At 36.4% G+C, this 19,736-nt stretch overlaps 1 protein-coding gene across 3 annotated transcripts in view; it reads left to right on the top strand.

The window, feature by feature from the left end:
* Nucleotides 1-6,958: 6,958 nt before the first annotated feature.
* The window catches only part of Ac13E (Adenylyl cyclase 13E), a 367,921-nt gene continuing 355,143 nt past the window's right edge, over nucleotides 6,959-19,736 (top strand). For 2 of the 3 annotated variants that reach the window (XM_067784818.1, XM_067784817.1), the window contains exon 1: nucleotides 6,959-7,724. The gene's annotated coding sequence lies outside the window, so the exon portion shown is untranslated. The remainder of the gene's footprint in view (nucleotides 7,725-19,736) is intronic. The other variant, XM_067784819.1, reaches the window with a different exon arrangement.

Below are 19,736 nucleotides of genomic sequence, written 5' to 3'. Positions count from 1 at the left end.
CGATTTGATTTGGTCCATATTTGGAACACATAATACATACATGAATAGAAAGCGACCTATGATGCCCGATTTGGCTCATGTTTGGAACAAATATTGCATACAGTCCAGTAGAAGTGACATCAAAATATTTTGGAGTTGGAGGAGGGACAAGCATGCGTGACGCAGTGTCGAGTAAAGCCTTTGGAAGGATTATGTATTGAGGATTTAGATTGTAACAAATTATAAAAAAAGAGTCCTTGTAATAATGAGTCACTAAACGAACTAAATAGAATGAGAAATAATAGGCAATTAAATAAAGACTAAAAACTTGAAAATAAAATAATTAAAAAATATGTTTAAGTTAAACGGTTTTATTGAAAACAATACTTACATGAAATAATAATAATACGAAAAGCTAGAAAATAATTAGGTAGGTCCTAGGTACTAGTCATCACACTCCTCATCAATCTAGGGCGTTGATCAGACAATTAAATAAAAGCATTGGACGCGTCATATTTCTATTGATAGTTATAAGTAAAACCAACTGAACCTTAATCAGGTTATGCTACGCCTCACATTTTTAGAGATTTCACGCGCTCAACGCTTTATTTTAATTGTCTGATCAACGCCATAGGTTGATAAGGAGTGTGATGACTAGTACCTAGGACCTACCTAATTATTTTCTAGCTTTTCGTATTATTATTATTTCATGTAAGTATTGTTTTCAATAAAACCGTTTAACTAAAAAAATTTTTTTTAATTATTTTTTTGTAAGTAAATATAATTAACAAATAAAATTATAGATATTTGTAAAATAAAGTGGGGAAATCTAAACCGATGAAACCAAACATTATATACTCTCCTGTTGGCTTTTAATAATTCCTTTATTCGTTAATTGGCGCTTAACTTTCAAAAATTCATTCTTTCTCTGCCATAACTGATACTAATTGTGGTATCCACATGGTCTTAAGTCGTCCTTTAACTGCTTATTTCAACTCAAACCCATCTTTCTTACTTAAATTCTTATGGCCGTCCTACAAGGCGCGCCAGTCGCTTCTTCGTTGGTTAACTGGCGCCAATTGGTCACATCAAGGAAATTTACTACCCATACTATGGGTATGTCGGCGTTGATTTTGTATAAGTAAGAGTCTAACTCATTACAGTATAAAGATCAAAGATGAGGTAGAGTGACAAGCATGTCCCTCGAAAGGTTGTTTTCCTCAACTGCGAACTTAGGGTGTATGTCTTCAAAAACGCGGTTCCCTGGGCAATCCCTTGCATAGTGTTTCAACTCCTTTTTATGGATGTTTCTGAGGGCCTTGTCATGCTTGCGGAAATGACTTCTTAAGTTCCTGAGAGACGCGGCCCCTTCAACCAGATGACTGTTAGGATGCTCAGGTTTCTGCGTATTCAACAGAAACAGTTTGTTCAGCATTTTATTTCTCTATTTTATGGGAAGTATTCTCGCCTCTATGTGTATGTGATGTTCAGTGGACATAAGAAGACATCCCGTTGCAATTATAAACGCGGCGAATTGACAGGTCTGAAGTTTCCGCCAATGGGTTTCTTTGCGGCTCGGCTACCACATTGGAGTAGCGTAGCACATAAGCAACTGTTCAATTGCTCAATAGGGAGTTAATAGCGTTTCTTTATTTTTGTTCTAAGTGCGGCAAAAGACTTGAGAGTTTTTTGCGGCTCTGGAATTAAGACACAATTGCGGCTGTATGTGCGATAGCCTTGAAGGTTTTCATGTGGACATATTAACTCTTTCTTATTGAAAAAACTTTTCCTTCGGTGTAGTAGGTGAGCACGATACCAGCACACCACGATGACGATCAGTAATCGAGTACTTTCCCATAAAGAATCGATAATTTTGGAATGCAAAAGCGATAACTCGTTGATAAAAATCGTTAACTCATTGCTAAGGTTTGTTATACATATCAAGTTGTTAACACTTAGATAACAAGTCGATAACTCTTTTTATCTCGTCGATAGGACATTCACACATTATAAATCGATAACTCATCGATAACAAATTGAGAAGACACTGTCCTGTTTCTGTTCCAGCTTCTTTTCGTGCTTCCTCTCTTTTCTTTTTATGTTCTAGAAGGGTATAAAAATGCACAGCAATGTAAAAATTACTGAACTTTCAAAGTCATTTTTCTTCGTGAATGTTAATTAAACATCATGACAGTTTTCTATTGAATATTCATATGCTATGCTATCGGTTTAGATATTGCTGGAAATTACAACAACAAAAAAGTAAGAATGTTGTTCTCAAGGGAAAACACAAACATATAGTACAAGAACATATGTAAAAATAATAACGGTGTAATAAGTAATTAGTTCATATGGGAATTCTTGTCAAAATTGTTCAAGTGCTGCTCATTCAATTTATAATCAACTAAAGTTATATGTACGTACAAAACTGAAATAATAACATATGTTCATATCCTTAAATATAGCACATTTTACATGTGGGCTATTATTTTGCAATCAATGGAGCCTATTTTTTTGAAAGCCCTCAAAATTGGTACTTGCACTTTTTTGTTTAACAATATCCTGCCTTGGGCGATCAGGCCGTGTTCTGTCTCCACCTGGCTGTGGTGGTAAACGAGCTTCCTATGGTGCTAAAATCCTTATTTGGTCTATCTGGCAGGATTCGCGCTGGAATGCCCCTGGTAGTTTCTGATAAAAATAAACATCTAGATATTATTTTGAAGCCGAAACTCTCTTCGAGGCCCCATGTAGAGGTCCAGATTAGGAAGGTATTGGGGGTCTGTAATGCTGAATGGCGGCCACTTGCATTGTCGTACACTGACTTTATGAGATGATCGTCAAGACTATTATTCAGCAATTCGATTAAGGATGCTGCTTAGTGCTTAACATTGCTTGCGAATGCATCAAAGTATTTGCAGCTTAGAATCATTTATTTCCAAGGCCATAACGCCATAGCAGTTTTCTGGGAAACTTTCAAGCGGATCCACATATGGTTTGCTTGTGTAGAGATGAGGCTTGAGTACTCGGTGAGCACTATCTCCTGTTTAGATTAGTGAGCTAACCAAGATTCACATATTAACGGTGATTGCATTTCGGACGGGTCACTGTACAATGTCAATCCTTATTATATTGGAAAATCCTTCCTGCTGAAGCTACAAGAAAAAAAAAATGATGACGTGGAATCTTCGAGTCGCTTCGGTTTGAGTGTCGAGATGTTGCCAGAACTAAGCGAAGGTTTTTTCATAGGGCGAATAAAAATATAAATATTATATAGCAGCTGACCTTCATTTAGTCCAAAGGAGTCGATACTTGGCTGGATGGCGAGCGATGCACTACAAATGAGAGGTTCCGTGTGGACTTCACATAACATACATAAGTGAAATATATGTATCCACAAATGTTTGTTAGCAACAAAATAATGTTGCGTACAACAACGCAGTGACAACATTATTCATTCACACATACATACATACTTTCTATTGATTCGCCGCTTTATATACACATGTAAATAAATCTAGATATTTTTGTTTCTGCCAATGTTGTGTTATGTTTGAAGTCGAACAAGTTGGGATTACCAGTGAACATCGGTAGGTGGTGGTGGAGCATTGGAGCACACAAACAAACCCAACAACCTGTGAATTTCGAGTTTTTCGATATGAACCAACAGAACAAGCACGCGCATACAAACATATGCAAAAAATTGTGTAGGCAATAATGAAAACTTTGGCAGCGCAGATTTTTCCATTCAGAAATATGGTAATTTTAATCAATGTAGTTCTCTCTATAATCCTCACAATTAATTGATAAAACTGTAATATATTTTGTACAGTACAGTTTTGATGTTATAGAACACAACAAAAATAATTTTTGAAAAAGTTGACATGCCAAATCCTCGCGAAGAGGATCGTGTTTAAATAAGTTTATTGTAACATCGGGCTCTTAATGAATATTACGGACTTTAATGTGCTGTGACTAAAATTGCTCAAACCCCTAGACTTACATTTTTCTAAAAAATCCAAAGTCCAATGATTTTAAATACCTATTTAAAATATTTAATACTTGCAGTCGTAGTGGTGTGAGGGTAGTATGCTCGAATACCATACTGAACGTCCTGGGTTCAATTCCCGCGAAAAGCAACATTAAATACTCTAGAATGGTTTACCGAGCATGGTCGCTGATTTTTTGTGTAACTTTTTTAAATTGCTAAATTATTGTAAATTTGTATTCAGGAATTCAATGGCCAGCTCGTTGTAAGCAACATTTTTTGCACAACTAAACTTCTTGCAGAGTGCCGCTAACATTGTACGCTTTTATTATTTAAATAAAAATCACAAGTCAATTTTTTCACCATAAATCATAGTTTGTGAATACAACGAAAAAATTGCAAAAAGATGGTGTGTTCTTTTTCATAACAAAGATTTATTTATTGTATGCGAGTCGACCATTCAATTGTTGGTGCTAACTGTTTAAAAGCCTCTCATTTATAAAACACATTCCCGTCCTAAATTGTAACCTTTGGAGCGGACTATAGATTAGTCAATGCTTAATAGAAGGTTTTCGTTAGAGGTCCTATGCAAATCTGGATGTGATTTTAAAATATCCAGAGATTTCATCTCTATGATAGTCACGAAAATTGTGTACCAAATTTCTTGAACCAGTTTCGGAATTTATGTGTTTAACGAAAACAATGTTTAAGTAGTGATGACGGAAACCGACCGGCACCCAAAGAAAGTAACTGTATATTTAAACAGACCGATATATCTATGTATATGTGATGCTCCGCGAGAAAATGCAACTAACTCCGATGCCGTTGATCTCAAACGAAGAGCAGGTATATTAGGTCGTATACGCTACCTTTCGCTTCATCACTCCTATACGGCGACTGCCGATTTTGACTGCACGTAGCTCAAAAAGAACAAAAAATATATCGATCTCCGGTTTTCAACAAGTTCGAGACGGAACTTTTATTGTAATAACTCGTGAGGGAATTTTCTTGCAGAGCGTTCCTGGTAGGCGACTGCGCTTAAAAAAAATTTTGATATTGCTTTGCCTTTCCCCGTAACAATGACGACCGTTTGTTAAGAAAACACATTGGAGGGGACATCGTTATGGTGTGGGCGACATTTTCATCGAGAGGAAAAGCAAAAATTTTCCTCGCACCCCAAATTTAGTTCCAAGTTTTTAAGGAATTATTGGACGATGCTCTCGTTTGTGATGAAATGGACGAAGAAAGCATTTTTCAAACAGGATAACGCTGAAATTCATGTTTGTGAGGGGTTTTTGAAATGGCTTGCAGAACACAACAATCCACTTATGAAATGGCCTGCATGCAGTCCGGATACGAATCCGGTAGAAAATCTTTGTAGAGCAAAATTTATGAAGAAAAAGCACAAGGACACCTCTACAGGACTCTATTAGGGTTGAAGTTGGCTATTAAAGAAGCTTGGGAAGATTTAAGCAGTATGCTGCTGCAAAATTTAGCAAAGTCGATACCCAATCGAATATATGAAGCCATTTATAAAAATGGAGGACCAATTACTTGGTAAAAATTTAATAAACGTAATAACATTTAAAAATGCAGTTTCTGCGTTTAAATGAACATGCACCTGTTTGTAGTAGTATTATTGGATAAGTGATGATAAGGGTATAACAACAACCACGAAAACAGCCTTTTTAGCTAATTCAAAATAGTAAAATTAATATATATATATATATATACATATATATATATATATATATATACATATGTTTGTGTATATTAACATATCTTATTTAATCCAAATTGTGTGGAATATTTACAGGCGCGCTTCAGATGCATAATAACAATATTTTAGGTGTACTTAAATATCGAGACAAGCTCATATTGCTTTATGCAATTCATATACGCCCACTTTTATAAAAAAAGATTTTTAAAAGGGTCGTAGACGAAAATGATAAGCTATATCTTAGCGAGAAAAAGCTTTGTATCAATAGAATTTTACTTTCTAAATTGAGTTATAACATTAAATTGGAAAAAACTAAAAAAGAGGTGTGGCACCGCCCCTTTTATGACTACGCAATTTTCAATATTTCGGGAGCCATAACTCAAAGAAAAATTAACGGATCGTAATAACATTTGGTACACAAATTTTCCATATAGCAGGAAATATTTCTAGAAAAAATGGACGAGATCGGTTAAAAACCACGCCAACTTTTATATAAAAGTTTTTTAAAAGGGTCGTAGACGAAAATATTAAGCCATATCTTAGCGAAAAAGAGCTTTGTATCAATATAATTTCACTTTCTGAATTGAGTTATAACATTAAATTGGAAAACACTAAAATTTTTGAAAATGGGTGTGGCACCGCCCCTATTATGACTAAGCAATTTCCTATGTTCCGGGAGCCATAACTCGAAGAAAAATTAACGGATCGTAATAAAATTTGGTACACAAATTTTCCTTATAGTAGAAAATATTTCTAGTAAAAATGGACGGGATCGGTTAAAGAACACGGCAACTTAGATATAAAACAAGTTTAAAAGGGTCGTAGACTAGAATAATAAGCTATAACTTAGCAAAAAATAGTTTTGAATCAATGATATTTCACTTATCAAGTTTTATTGTAAGAGGAAATGGGGAGACATTATTTTTTTAAATGGGCGGTGCCACGTGTTTTGTACAAAAGTAATTTATCTGAAATGAAATGTACAATTTAAGCTAACGCTGAGTATATAATGTTCGGTTACACCCGAACTTAGACAGCTTTACTTGTTGTTATTGATATTAGAGAACAATTTCAAAATTTACAAACGGCGATGGCTTCTTGGATTGTTTCTGAATATCACTTCTTCATCATGTTACTAAGTAAACCTTATATAAGCTGCACACGTTTTGGTAGGAGCTCACTGTGAGTATGGTTGCAGTGCCGACAGCACTGCGGCGAACAAAAATTAAAAAAGATTTTCAGTTGTGTTTTGTGCGGCGTTTGCAAAGGTTTTATCTTAGCAGTGCGCTACAGCGGCGAGTCGACGGCAATATGAAAACCAGAATGAAACGTGAAATGTTTATAACTTGACTAAAAAATATATAAAAGATTCGTAAGCAAGTAAATAATAATTAATTTATACACAAAAGAGCAAAAAAAATATGTGTTAAATGTGCATAAATTCCTAAAATTAGATATAAAATAAAAATAAACGAATTTATTCAAATTGTTATGGGCAGAAGTTGAGCTAGATAGTGTAGATATTGTGGTCGAGTTTTAAGAATTCGACTTCGTAAGAATAAGAAGCTCGACACTTACTGCAAATAAACTAAAATTAAGTGCAAACAAATACAAACACAAATACATATGTAAACGTATGAGTATGCAACAAAAAAAAAAGAAAAAGTATTTTGAATTGTTTTAACGGAAATAAGATTTAATGTTTATAAAAATTAGTGCAAGCATATAAAATAATAAAATTATTATTAGTGAAATGTGTTAGTTCATTCATGTCAGCCCAAAATTGGTGTCTGAAATAACCACATAAAAATATCACAACAAAAAGAATAAAAAATATTCAACTTTAATTTAAACTCACGCTGACCATCGAACATCCGCAACAACAAATAAAATAAGTAAGCGGTCAAGTGAATGCAATGATTTGCGAATGTATGAGTGATTCAGCATGTGTAAAAGGTTATCGGCTAAGTGACATTTACAGATGCTGCTACCAGGGTTGCCTTTTGCATGTAATTCCATTTGCATATATTTAAAACTGAGGTATTTTATTCTAAAAATGTTATAAATTTATAATTTGAGCTGCATATTTTTACAATAGAAATGTGAAGTAAAAAGTTTAAAAAATTTGCAATAGAATTTTGTTCATGCGTATTCATATATCATGCGCGGCTTTATGAAGGATCAAATTTCACAGCTAGCAAATATAAAACACAAAAATGGTTTGGAACAGTTTTACAAAACGAGTTCGGTCATTGGCATTAAATCACGTTAGAGCTCAAGTCTCATACTTCTCAAGTCTCGAGAGTTGTTTGTGAACAGTGGCTCCACTTGATAATCACAGAACTCTAAAAAAAAAGGCATGTTTTTTATATGATGAAGAAATTGTCTTTCTCTAGTTGAGAAAGGGATATTTTTTAACTTGTACTCAAGTGTGATTCTCTAACGGGAATGATAATAATGTAATATATGTATTAGACTGGGTCGATTTATTAACCGATATCGCGCTATCGATTTTTCGATAGGATTTGGGCTCAGGAAAAAAAGTTCCACTACGCATACCCAAAAAAATATTTTTCAAGCCTGCGAAATTTCATTTTTTTTTTTTACTTTTTTTCGACTTCGATTTTTAAGTTTTTTATGACCTACTAAAAAAATTTTCATTCGATTGTAAAATTTTCATGTATACCCTGTAATATTTTTTTTTTTTTGCACAAAACTGTTATCGACAACGTTTTTAGCGGACATTTTTGGGTCGAACATTTTTTAGTACGTCATGAAAATAACCTTAAAAATCAAAGTCGAAATAAGTAAAAAAAAATGAAATTTCACAGGCTCGAAAAATATTTTTTTGGGTATACGTACTGAAACTTTTTTTCATGAGCCCAAATCCTATCGAAAAGTCGATGTTGCGATATCGGTTTACTTTCGTCCATACAAATCGACCCACCCTAATGTGTATAAATTATTTTGTAATTTTTATGCTTCATTAATGACATTTAAAATCCGTTGGCTTTGGTGGCGTCACTTCGGAGAACATTGCTATTTTCAACTTCCCCCCAACATGATATCCACTGTGGGATATCAAATGGAGAAATGTTTTGGATATAGATTTGTAAACTACATATTTTTGTCAACACTTCCCTAAATTTGGATAGTGATTGGAGAACGCTGTTGGATATTAGCTTTGTAACTATTTATTTCACGAACACTGAGAAATATTGCTGCAATGTATTTTGGGTTTGAGTGTATTTCTGCACCGAAAAGTTTATCAGCGAAAAACGTGTGCTTTACTAGGTATAGTAACAGAGCCATAACAATTTATAAATAAATGCTTGGTGAAATGTACCTCCGCGGAGATTTTGTCCGAGCTTCTGTTAAATATTTGGCATGCCACTTTTTAATTTTTCTCACAAATTGGCGGAATGGGAGCTACATGTTTTATGTCGACACCGAAATATGCAAGGCAGATGATATTTCAATAGTAATCTTTTAATGGCAGAAATACACTCGGCGTCCTGGCTAAACTACTGCCTAGGGGCGTTGTGTTTAGAAAATATTTATAAAGAAATTTGAAGTTGCTTTTTCGGTAGCTGAACCCAAAATCTTTGGAGTGGTATATAGATGAGCCAGTTACTCCTTTGTACCAATATTTTCGAACATAATGCATCAGTAAATTAAAATAATTACTTAAATTGTTGTTGTAACAGCTCAGTCATAAGTAATCAAAACAAGGTACCCTGTTTTTGCATCGTCATATTTCGAACTTTGTACTGTCTGGCAAAGCAAACGTAATGTTTACATATGCTGAATAATTACTGGTTTTTTTTTTATACTCAGTTGAGCAGAGCTCACAGAGTATTTTAAGTTTGATTGGATAACGGTTGGTTGTACATATATAAAGGAATCGAGATAGATATAGAATAATCAGGATCGAAAAAAAATTTGTTTGAGCCATGTCCGTCCGTCCGTTAACACGATAACTTGAGTAAATTTTGAGGTATCTTGATGAAATTTGGTATGTAGGTTCCTGAGCACCCATCTCAGATCGCTATTTAAAATGAACGATATCGGACTATAACCACGCCCACTTTTTCGATATCGAAAATTTCGAAAAACCGAAAAAGTGCGATAATTCATTACAAAAGACAGATAAAGCGACGAAACTTGGTAGATGAGTTGAGCTTATGACGCAAAATATAAAATTAGTAAACTGTTGGAAAATGGGCGTGGCTCCGCCCACTTTTAAAAGAAGGTAATTTAAAATTTTTGCAAAATCGGAGAAGGACCACGCTCACTTTTAAAACAATTTTTTTTTAAATAAAAGGAACTTAAAAGCTAAGCCTGACTCACTTGTGTTGAGCTTGAATGGTGTGGACGTCTCGAAACCTCTGGAAGTTGCTGAAGTTTTCAATAACTTTTTTGTAAGTGCTGGATCATCCTCTGCTACAACGAGTAACTCAATGCTTTGCATGTGTCACTCCGACCCAACGCTCTTAGGTTTCCCATCTCCCGTTTTTTGATCCGATTTCAGGTTCTGAAATACTTAGTATAATCAATGCATTGAAAAATTCCGGCTAAAGTGGTTGTGATAATATATCAAGTCGAACGTTGAAAAGTATATCCCTTTATATTGCCCTCTGGGGTTTTTGCAGAAGACTTAAAATGTGCCCCTGTAATACCGCTCTTCAAAAAGAGAAACAAAAAGGACCAAAATAATTACAGGGCTATATCTCTGCTATTTTCTATCTCAAAAGTGTTCGAGAAGGCAGTCAAAAGCGGAATATTAGCCTAGAGAAAATAAATTATTTTAGCTCTATGCAATTTGGTTTTAGATCTGGTCTTTCTAGAGAAAATGCTCTCTTAGAGTTTGCTCATTTATTTTTTAGGCAATTAATGATAGGAAAAGTTGTACAAGTCTTTTTGTGGACATCACAAAGGCATTGGATATGGTGGACCACAATATTCTAATCAAGAAGCTTAATTCCGCTGGTATTCGAGGTAACATCCTCAGTTGGTTTGAATCCTACCTTACAAATAGAGTTCAAAAAGTAAGAGCTGGTAATAATCTAAATAGACCGAGGCTTATAATACTAGGCGTACCCTAGGGCTCGGTTCTTGGACCAGTTTTGTTTTTAATCTACATTAAATCTATAAATCTAAAAAATTTAATATCTTTACAGTATATAAGTAAATTATGTCAACATTCAACTCCAGCAATGATATGGTGCAACAAAATACAAAAATAAAAGAAAATTTCAAAATGGGCGTGGCTCCGCCCTTTTTCATTTAATTTGTCTAGGATACTTTTAACGCCATAAGTCGAACAAAAATTTACCAATCCTTTTGAAATATGGTAGGGGCATAGATTTTATGACGATAACTGTTTTCTGTGAAAATGGGCGAAACCGGTTGATGCCAAGCCCAGTTTTTATACACAGTCGTCCGTCTGTCCTTCCGCATGGCCGTTAACACGATAACTTGAGCAAAAAACGATATATCTTAACTAAACTTAGTTCACGTACTTATCTGAAGTCCCTTTATCTTGGTATAAAATATGGCCGAAATCCGACTATGATCACGCCCACTTTTTCAATATCGAAAATTACGAAAAATTAAAAAATGCCATAATTCTATACCAAGTACGAAAAAAGGGATGAAACATGGTAAGGTAATTGGATGGTCTTATTGACGCGAAATATAGCTTTAGAAAAAACTTTATAAAATGGTTGTGACACCTACCATATTAAGTAGAAGAAAAAGTTCTGCAGGGCGAAATAAAAAACCCTTAAAATCTTGGCAGGTATTACATATATAAATAAATTAGCGGTATCCAACAGATGATGTTCTGGGTCACCCTGGTCCACATTTTGGTCGATATCTGGAAAACGCCTTCACATATACAACTACCACCACTCCCTTTTAAAACTCTCATTAATACCGTTAATTTGATACCCATATCGTACAAACTCATTCTAGAGTCACCCCTGGTCCACCTTTATGGAGATATCTCGAAAAGGCCTCTACCTATAGAATTAACCCTCACGCCCTTTTAAAATACTCATTAACACCTTTCATTTGATACAAACATATTCTAAAGTCACCCCTGGTCCACCTTTATGGCGATATCTCGAAAACGCGAACACCTATAGAACGAAGGCCCACTCCCTTTTATAAATACTCATTAACACCTTTCATTTGATACCCATATCGTACAAACAAAGTCTAGAGTCAACCCTGGTCCACCTTTAGTGCGATACCTCGAAAAGGCGTCCACCTATAGAACTAAGGCCCACTCCCTTTTAAAATACTCATTAACTCCTTTCGTTTGATACCCATATTGCACAAACGAATTCTAGAGTCACCCCTGGCCCACCTTTATGGCGATATCTCGAAACGGCGTCCACCTATGGAACTAAGGATTACTCCCTTTTAAAATACTCATTAACACCTTTCTTTTGATACCCATATTGTACAAACAAATTCTAGGGTCACCCCTGGCCCACTTTTATGGCGATATTTCGAAAATGTGACCACCTATACAACAACCACCACTCCCTTTTAAAACCCTCATTAATACCTTTAATTTGATACCCATATCGTACAAACACATTCTAGAGTCACCCCTGGTCCACCTTTATGGCGATATTTCAAAACGGCGTCCACCTATAGAACTAAGGCCCACTCCCTTTTAAAATACTCATTAACACCATTCGTTTGATGCCCATATTGTACAAACAAATTCTAGGGTCACCCCTGCTCCACCTTTATGGCGATATCTCGAAACGGCGTCCACCTATGGAACTAAGGATTACTCCCTTTTAAAACACTCATTAACACCTTTCTTTCGATACCCATATTGTACAAACAAATTCTAGGGTCACCCCTGGTCCACCTTTATGGCGATATCTCGAAACGGGATCCACCTATGGAACTAAGGATTACTCCCTTTTAAAATACTCATTAACACCTTTCATTTGATACCCATATCGTACAAACGCCTTCTAGATTCACCCCTGGTCCACCTTTATGGCGATATCTCGAAAAGGCGACCACCTATACAACAACCACCACTCCCTTTTAAAACCCTCATTAATACCTTTATTTTGATACCCATATCGTACAAACACATTCTAGAGTCACCCCTGGTCCACCTTTATGGCGATATTTCGAAACGGCATCCACCTATAGAACTAAGGCCCACTCCCTTTTAAAATACTCATTAACACCATTCGTTTGATGCCCATATTGTACAAACAAATTCTAGGGTCACCCCTGGTCCACCTTTGTGGCGATATCTCGAAACTGTGTCCACCTATGGAACTAAGGATTACTCCCTTTTAAAACACTCATTAACACCTTTCTTTTGATACCCATATTGTACAAACAAATTCTAGGGTCACCCCTGGTCCACCTTTATGGCGATATCTCGAAACGGAATCCACCTATGGAACTAAGGATTACTCCCTTTTAAAATACTCATTAACACCTTTCATTTGATACCCATATCGTACAAATGCATTCTAGAGTCACCCCTGGTCCACCTTTATGGCGATATCTCGAAAATGTGACCACCTATACAACAACCACCACTCCCTTTTAAAACCCTCATTAATACCTTTAATTTGATACCCATATCGTACAAACACATTCTAGAGTCACCCCTGGTCCACCTTTATGGCGATATTTCGAAACGGCATCCACCTATAGAACTAAGGCCCACTCCCTTTTAAAATACTCATTAACACCATTCGTTTGATGCCCATATTGTACAAACAAATTCTAGGGTCACCCCTGGTCCACCTTTGTGGCGATATCTCGAAACTGCGTCCACCTATGGAACTAAGGATTACTCCCTTTTAAAATATTCATTCACACCTTTCATTTGATACCCATATCGTATAAACGCATTCTAGAGTCAACCCTGATACACCTTTATGGCTATATCCCTAAATGGCGTCCACCTATAGAACTATGGCCCACTCCCTCATAAAATACTCTTTAGTGCCTTTCATTTGATACACATGTCATACAAACACATTCCAGGGTTTCCCTCGGTTCATTTTCCTACTTGGCTATTTTCCCTTATGTTGTCACCATAGCTCTCAACTGAGTATGTATTATTCGGTTACACCCGAACTTAACATTCCTTACTTGCTTTACCTATATTACTGTATTTATATATAGATATGTATACAAGAGTACATTCTCCTAACACGTCTGCCACTTTGGGCACCGGTTCCTTTCCTTTGGTTTTGGTACTTTTTATAAAAGTGTTTCTGATTGTGATAAAACAAGTTAACTGGAATCCGCAAAAATCCGATTAAATAGCTTTATTTGTTTATTGTCGAACGCTCCGAGAATGACCCCAGCACTTATGGAAAAATATTAAATGGCAGTTTGCATAGTTTTTTTTTTAGAGCGCCTGAAGGCTGTAAATGTTGAAAGAAGTTCCGCGCGGAGATGTTATGGGTCCCGGTTAATCGGTAAGGGACTATATTTTGCATCATTGCGAATTCATTCAGACTGGACCAGCCAGTTAAACCCCCTCCCGATTATTAGTATCAAACTAAAAGCGTATATATTGATCTTTGCCGACATTTTTGGACTTTTCAAGCAAAATGTCTACCTCTTGTGTTCCGATTTTCTCCCCGCTCATCTCTTTTCCTTACTTTATTTTAGAAAAGTACCGGGCTCTGCTCCACTTTTCGGAAAAAAAGCTTTTCAACTACTAATCTAGTCAAGGAAATACTCTGTACCAACATTTAAGCAAATCGCACAGTAACAATTTTTACATTCGCAAGTATTCGCGAGTCAAGCAAATCGTTCCATAAATAAGGTTTTCTTACAATAAAAGGAATTAAAAATTTCGTATATTTTACCTTTAGTCATTATTTTAGCAACAGCTTAATTTCGCCAATTTTTTAAGTCTTGTATTTATCTAAAAAACGAAAATCACAATTTAAAAAAATGCTCTGTTAAAACCAACTGATTATGGCATCTGATTAATTTGCCCATCCATAGTTTACTCATTCGTTCATTGCTAAAATGTGCAAAAAAAAAAAAGACCCACACATAAAGATTATAGAAGATTTAGCTTTGGCCACCTTCAAAATCCGGTTGCTACTTTAAGATAATTGTGACCTTAGAGCATGAAAACCTTTGCACTTTGGTCTAAATGTTTGTCTGAAATTTTGGATTTGCCGCTACTCAAAGGCTCCTTAAAACAGTTATTTATTTGGATACCGGGAATAGAACATAGCACAGACTTTCCACATCATATACCGCGTTACTCATTGCTTGTAATTTGAAAACTTTAGTATTTTTTCATAGTGAATTTTGGTCAATTTCACATGTGTAGTGGCAACCTTCTTGCTCAGGCCATTCAATGCACTTTTCTCAGTCACTTTTGATATTTCGCTCAACCACTCTCAGTCTTTTAGTTCGCAAATTATACCTCAGTTACCCACGAACGTACGTACAAAAAACGTGTCAGCTGACACGACCTATCTTATGAGTGTGCAATGTAAACGAAAACTAACCCGGAACATAGAAATCAAAACAATTTTAATTTTTTCTGTAAGAACGTGTCAGCTGTTCGCTCTCTCACAACACAGAGTTGCATATTAATATTTTGTGTGCTATGTTTGGACCAATTGCAGTTATTATACAAAAATGCCTAATGATTGTTTAAAATTTTGTTGAAATATCCTTAAATTATTATATAAAATTGGAGGTTACAAATAAATCAACTAGAAATTCTTATTCAGTATTTGTTTCTGCCATTTGCACCATGAACAATTTTAACTCCAAAAGTTGATGTTTGCATAAGCATGCAGGCAAACTGGTCAATGGCAACAGTGCTTTGCTGTAAACAATACACCTAAATATGTTATGTACATGTACACAGACGCACACATTGATTCCTACGGGCTTGAGGGTTCGGTCAAACGTGTTTCGTACGACAAACGTCCGTACGTACGGCACACGTCGGTGGGTAACTGCCGCTTTATACACTTACCTACATCGCTATACTTTTCTGCCTTTATCCGGAATCGTGAGAGGTATCTGCACTTTTTATTGTTTTCTTGATTTGCTGCTTTTGTTTGTTTATTTTTAAGGGTATTCTCCTGTAACAGCTAACGTCATTCGATGCATTTTGTAAATGCAGTAGTGGCTTTCAAGTTATTTTTGTACTCAGTCATAAAACTCCTTTTACATTCCACATCATCTTTTTAGTCTGGTCGGGTGGGCATTTTTATTTTTTGATATTTTGTTTGCCTTTCGCTATACTGATGAACGTCTTTTCTGGACTCTTGTTTTGGCTTTGTTTACAAGTATTTATTTGTGTACTTAGATACATATCTAGTACCTATAAGTATGGAGTGCACATGTATGTATGTAGGTACCTACTAGTCAAATGGATCTCTATTGATTCGTTTGGTTGTTAACAATTTTTGTTTTCTCATCTTCGTTATGACATTCTATTCCGACATACCTAGTATTAATTGTATGCGAACATTACTATTAACATTAGACCGGTGCGATTTTTATCTAAATAAAATGAGCAGTTGTGGTAGCTCAACGTGGAGGAAAGAGTGAACAATGCATTGACGGCACTTTATGCATGTAAAAGCTGACGTGTAGGTGGGGCTTATCCCCCTCTCTCTCTCTCTCTCATTCTGTATTTACAACAATTGTAAATCCTATCCTATACTATGGAGTCCTTGTTTGGTGGACAACCACACAAAAAAGAATTAATCTCAAACAAGTAAGGAAGGCTAAGTTCGGGTGCAACCAAACATTACATACTCATCTGAGAGCTTTGGAGACAAATGTTGGAGTTGAATTTTGACATAGTTTACTTATATCCTGTAAAGATATAAAAATTTTTGTTAAAATTTTACATAAATTTTTTTTTTTTTCAAATGGGCGTGTTCGCCATCCGATTTTGTCAATTTTTGTTCAGAACGCATATAGTAATAGGAATAACGTTCCTGCCAAATTTCATCATGATATCTTCAACGAATGCCAAATTACAGCTTGCAAAACTTTTAAATTACCTTCTTTTAAAAGTGGGCGGTGTCACGCCCATTGTCCAAAATTTTACAAATTTTCTATTCTGCGTCAAACGCCAACCCACCTACCAAGTTTTATCGCCTTATCCGTCTTTGGTAATGAATTATCGCACTTTTTCGGTTTTTCGAAATTTTCGATATCGAAAAAGTACGCGTGGTTATATTCCGATTTCGCTCATTTTTAATAGCGATCTGAGATGAGTGCCCTGGAACTTACATACCAAATTTCATTAAGATACATCAAAATTTACTAAAGTTATCGTGTTCACGGACAGACCGATGGACGGAAGAACATGGCTAAATTAATTTCTTTTTTCGCCCACATCATTTTGATATATAGAAGTCTATATCTATATCGATTAGTTTATACCGTTACAGGATACTGTTATGCGAACAAAATTAATACACTCTGTGAGCTCTGCTCAGCTGAGTATAAAAATTAGATTGGGTATGCAAGCTATCAATGCTTAGAACTGCGGGAGCCCAGAAAACAACCCCGACGGCTGCATTGTATGCCAAAGAAAAGAACAGAGCGTTAAAAACTGCAACGAGGCTCAGTGCCTCGGGGCAGCTTGAGCGCAGACCATACGGCCAAATTAGTATAGCGTCACCAATTAAACAATTATAGGAAGAACAGGCTACCAGATTCTGTTTCTGCGCTTCGAAGAGGCTCTTACAGCCACAATAGAGGTGGATGAAGGATGACGAGGCGATACATGTGAACACCGATGGTTCCAAATTAATGAAAGGAATAGGGTCTGCGGAAATAAACATATCCTATAAACTGCCAGACCACTATAGCGTTTTTCAGGCGGAGGAATTAAACTCAACCAAAGTAGTAGAAAAACTGAAAGAAAATAGCTTAAACTGCAAACAGCAGTTAAGGCAATAATCTCGCATAGCACAGCAGCTAAAAGTGTGTTACACTACGAGCAATCCCTGGAAGGAATCGGGACAGAGAAAAGCATAACTCTATATTGGGTACGCCCTGGGACTAGATGGGTATTAAAAATCGGATGAACTAGTTGAAAAGGGTGCATCCCTTGAAACTTGCTCCGTAGACTTCCCAAATAGATCAGGCGAGATTAAGAGAAGGCGAGAGATGCACATGATTGACCAAGCGGGAAAGGCGTAGACTTAAGTGCGGGGCTGCAAAGTATCGAAGTTTATGTGTAGGTTTGGAGGACTGTAGACTCATAACGGGTGCCTTTAAATAATACTTATTTATAGCAGATGTAAGATGTGCAGTTTGGAGGAGGAGACGATCGAGTACGTTTTGTGCTCATACCCTGCGCTTGCTAGGCTAAGACTTCAGCTATTAGGAGTGATACAGCTGTCAGATCTACAGCAGCACGTGGAAAAGGTCCTAGAAAGCTTCTAGTATTTGCCAAGAGGACGGAGTTACTTTGTAACGTCCTCGTTTTTGATAGCGGGGCTCAGTTTGGTCGTTGAACAAACTTCTGATAACACTACGGAGTCATTCAGTCGATGTAAGGTCGTCATGGACCTAATTGACAGTTTAAAATAGCCTAATCGAGTAGTTAAAATTATGTTTCCCTTAACTGGCATGAACAAGAAATTTTATATGTATGACATGGAACCAAATTGCACTTCTAAAATTCACAAATTTTTGCTGAGCTGAGTAGTCTCAATTGCTCGACCCGTTGCATGGTGAGGCATACCGAAGAACCTCGAGTGATTTGCAGGCGCGAGGATTTCTGCTTGAAACACACACCAATATGACGGCTGTTTGAATTACACAACGACCGGCCATAAGAATAAGAGAAGTTATTAATATGTGATGTTTTTCTTTTATTCCGCAGAAATCGAAAAAAAGCAGCATCAAGAATTAAACTTTTTGTCTTAAAATCGGTATTTTTTAAGTAAGGCACTGAGACGATTTTAGTTTTGGTTTTAATTATCTGCATAAAATGTACTGACTAATAAAAATTGAATGTGCTACGACTTCGTGTTAAAAGTTTGTTCAGCACACCGCGCAGGCTTTATTTGTTTTGATAAACACCGTTATTGCGATTTTAGCTTCGCACTTCAAAGTGTTTATCAATGTCATTTTCCAAATTTGTTATATTGTTTTATTTTCTGTGTTGCACGTGGTCGCTGTTGCATATTCCGGTCAATGCAATTGCAGGTGACAATATCGGTTATAAAAGATTCTGCCATTGCCGTTTGAAATCGCCACAATACCTATTAGAGGTTTACGCCGATCACTTTATCGGCGGCGACGGCATAGACTCTATTATATACCGGCGGCGGCGTGGTCGGCGCACCGGGGTACGCCGGTGTTCTTACTTTAAAAAGCTTAATTTTTCTATTTAAAAAAAATAATATTTAGGAAAGGTTTTGTTTGTATGTATTTAAGGAAATCAACGTTTTGGCCATTTTGGAAAGATCCGGGGTTTTCCTCAAAATCTCGAAGATCGTTCAAACATTTTCAGGAGTAGCTCCTTGCGGAGGGATTGTCCCTCGTTCACTTACTCCAGAGAGGCTTCGAACCTAACCCCGGTCTTTGGAGTTGCTGCGTCTGCTGAAAAGAAATAGAGATACCAAAAATGGTCACAATTTTGTCTGTATATCTCGTGCAAAGCGTAGTTTCACCTGGGGTTAACTCCTAATAATCGTCACGAATAAAATTTCTTTAAATCATTTGAGGCTCCTTGGCGGTCACGCACAAAGGCGATTTACGGTTGCTATTAATGGTCTTTTAATAATCATGACTCTCGTGGCACAGGGCGTATCCAGTTTTTTAGAGCTACAATTCCCGATGTGCGAACAGTAGCAATCACGACCACCAGTCGCTACTACGCCTCCTGACACTCACACCATATGCCAGCACAGAAGCTATAGGACTGCGACTTCGAACTCATACCTTCGTCGACGTCACTGTCCTAGAAGCTCTAGGTGTAGCTCCGAGGACTTTCTAACGGATGTTTTGTAGCGCAATGCTGCCGAGCTACAA

Source organism: Eurosta solidaginis, chromosome 4 (assembly GCF_040869045.1).
Source record: "Eurosta solidaginis isolate ZX-2024a chromosome 4, ASM4086904v1, whole genome shotgun sequence".
Classification (NCBI taxonomy): domain Eukaryota; kingdom Metazoa; phylum Arthropoda; class Insecta; order Diptera; family Tephritidae; genus Eurosta; species Eurosta solidaginis.
The sequence above is the reverse complement of the archived record's forward strand: the minus strand, read 5'-3'. Positions and strand labels throughout refer to the sequence as shown.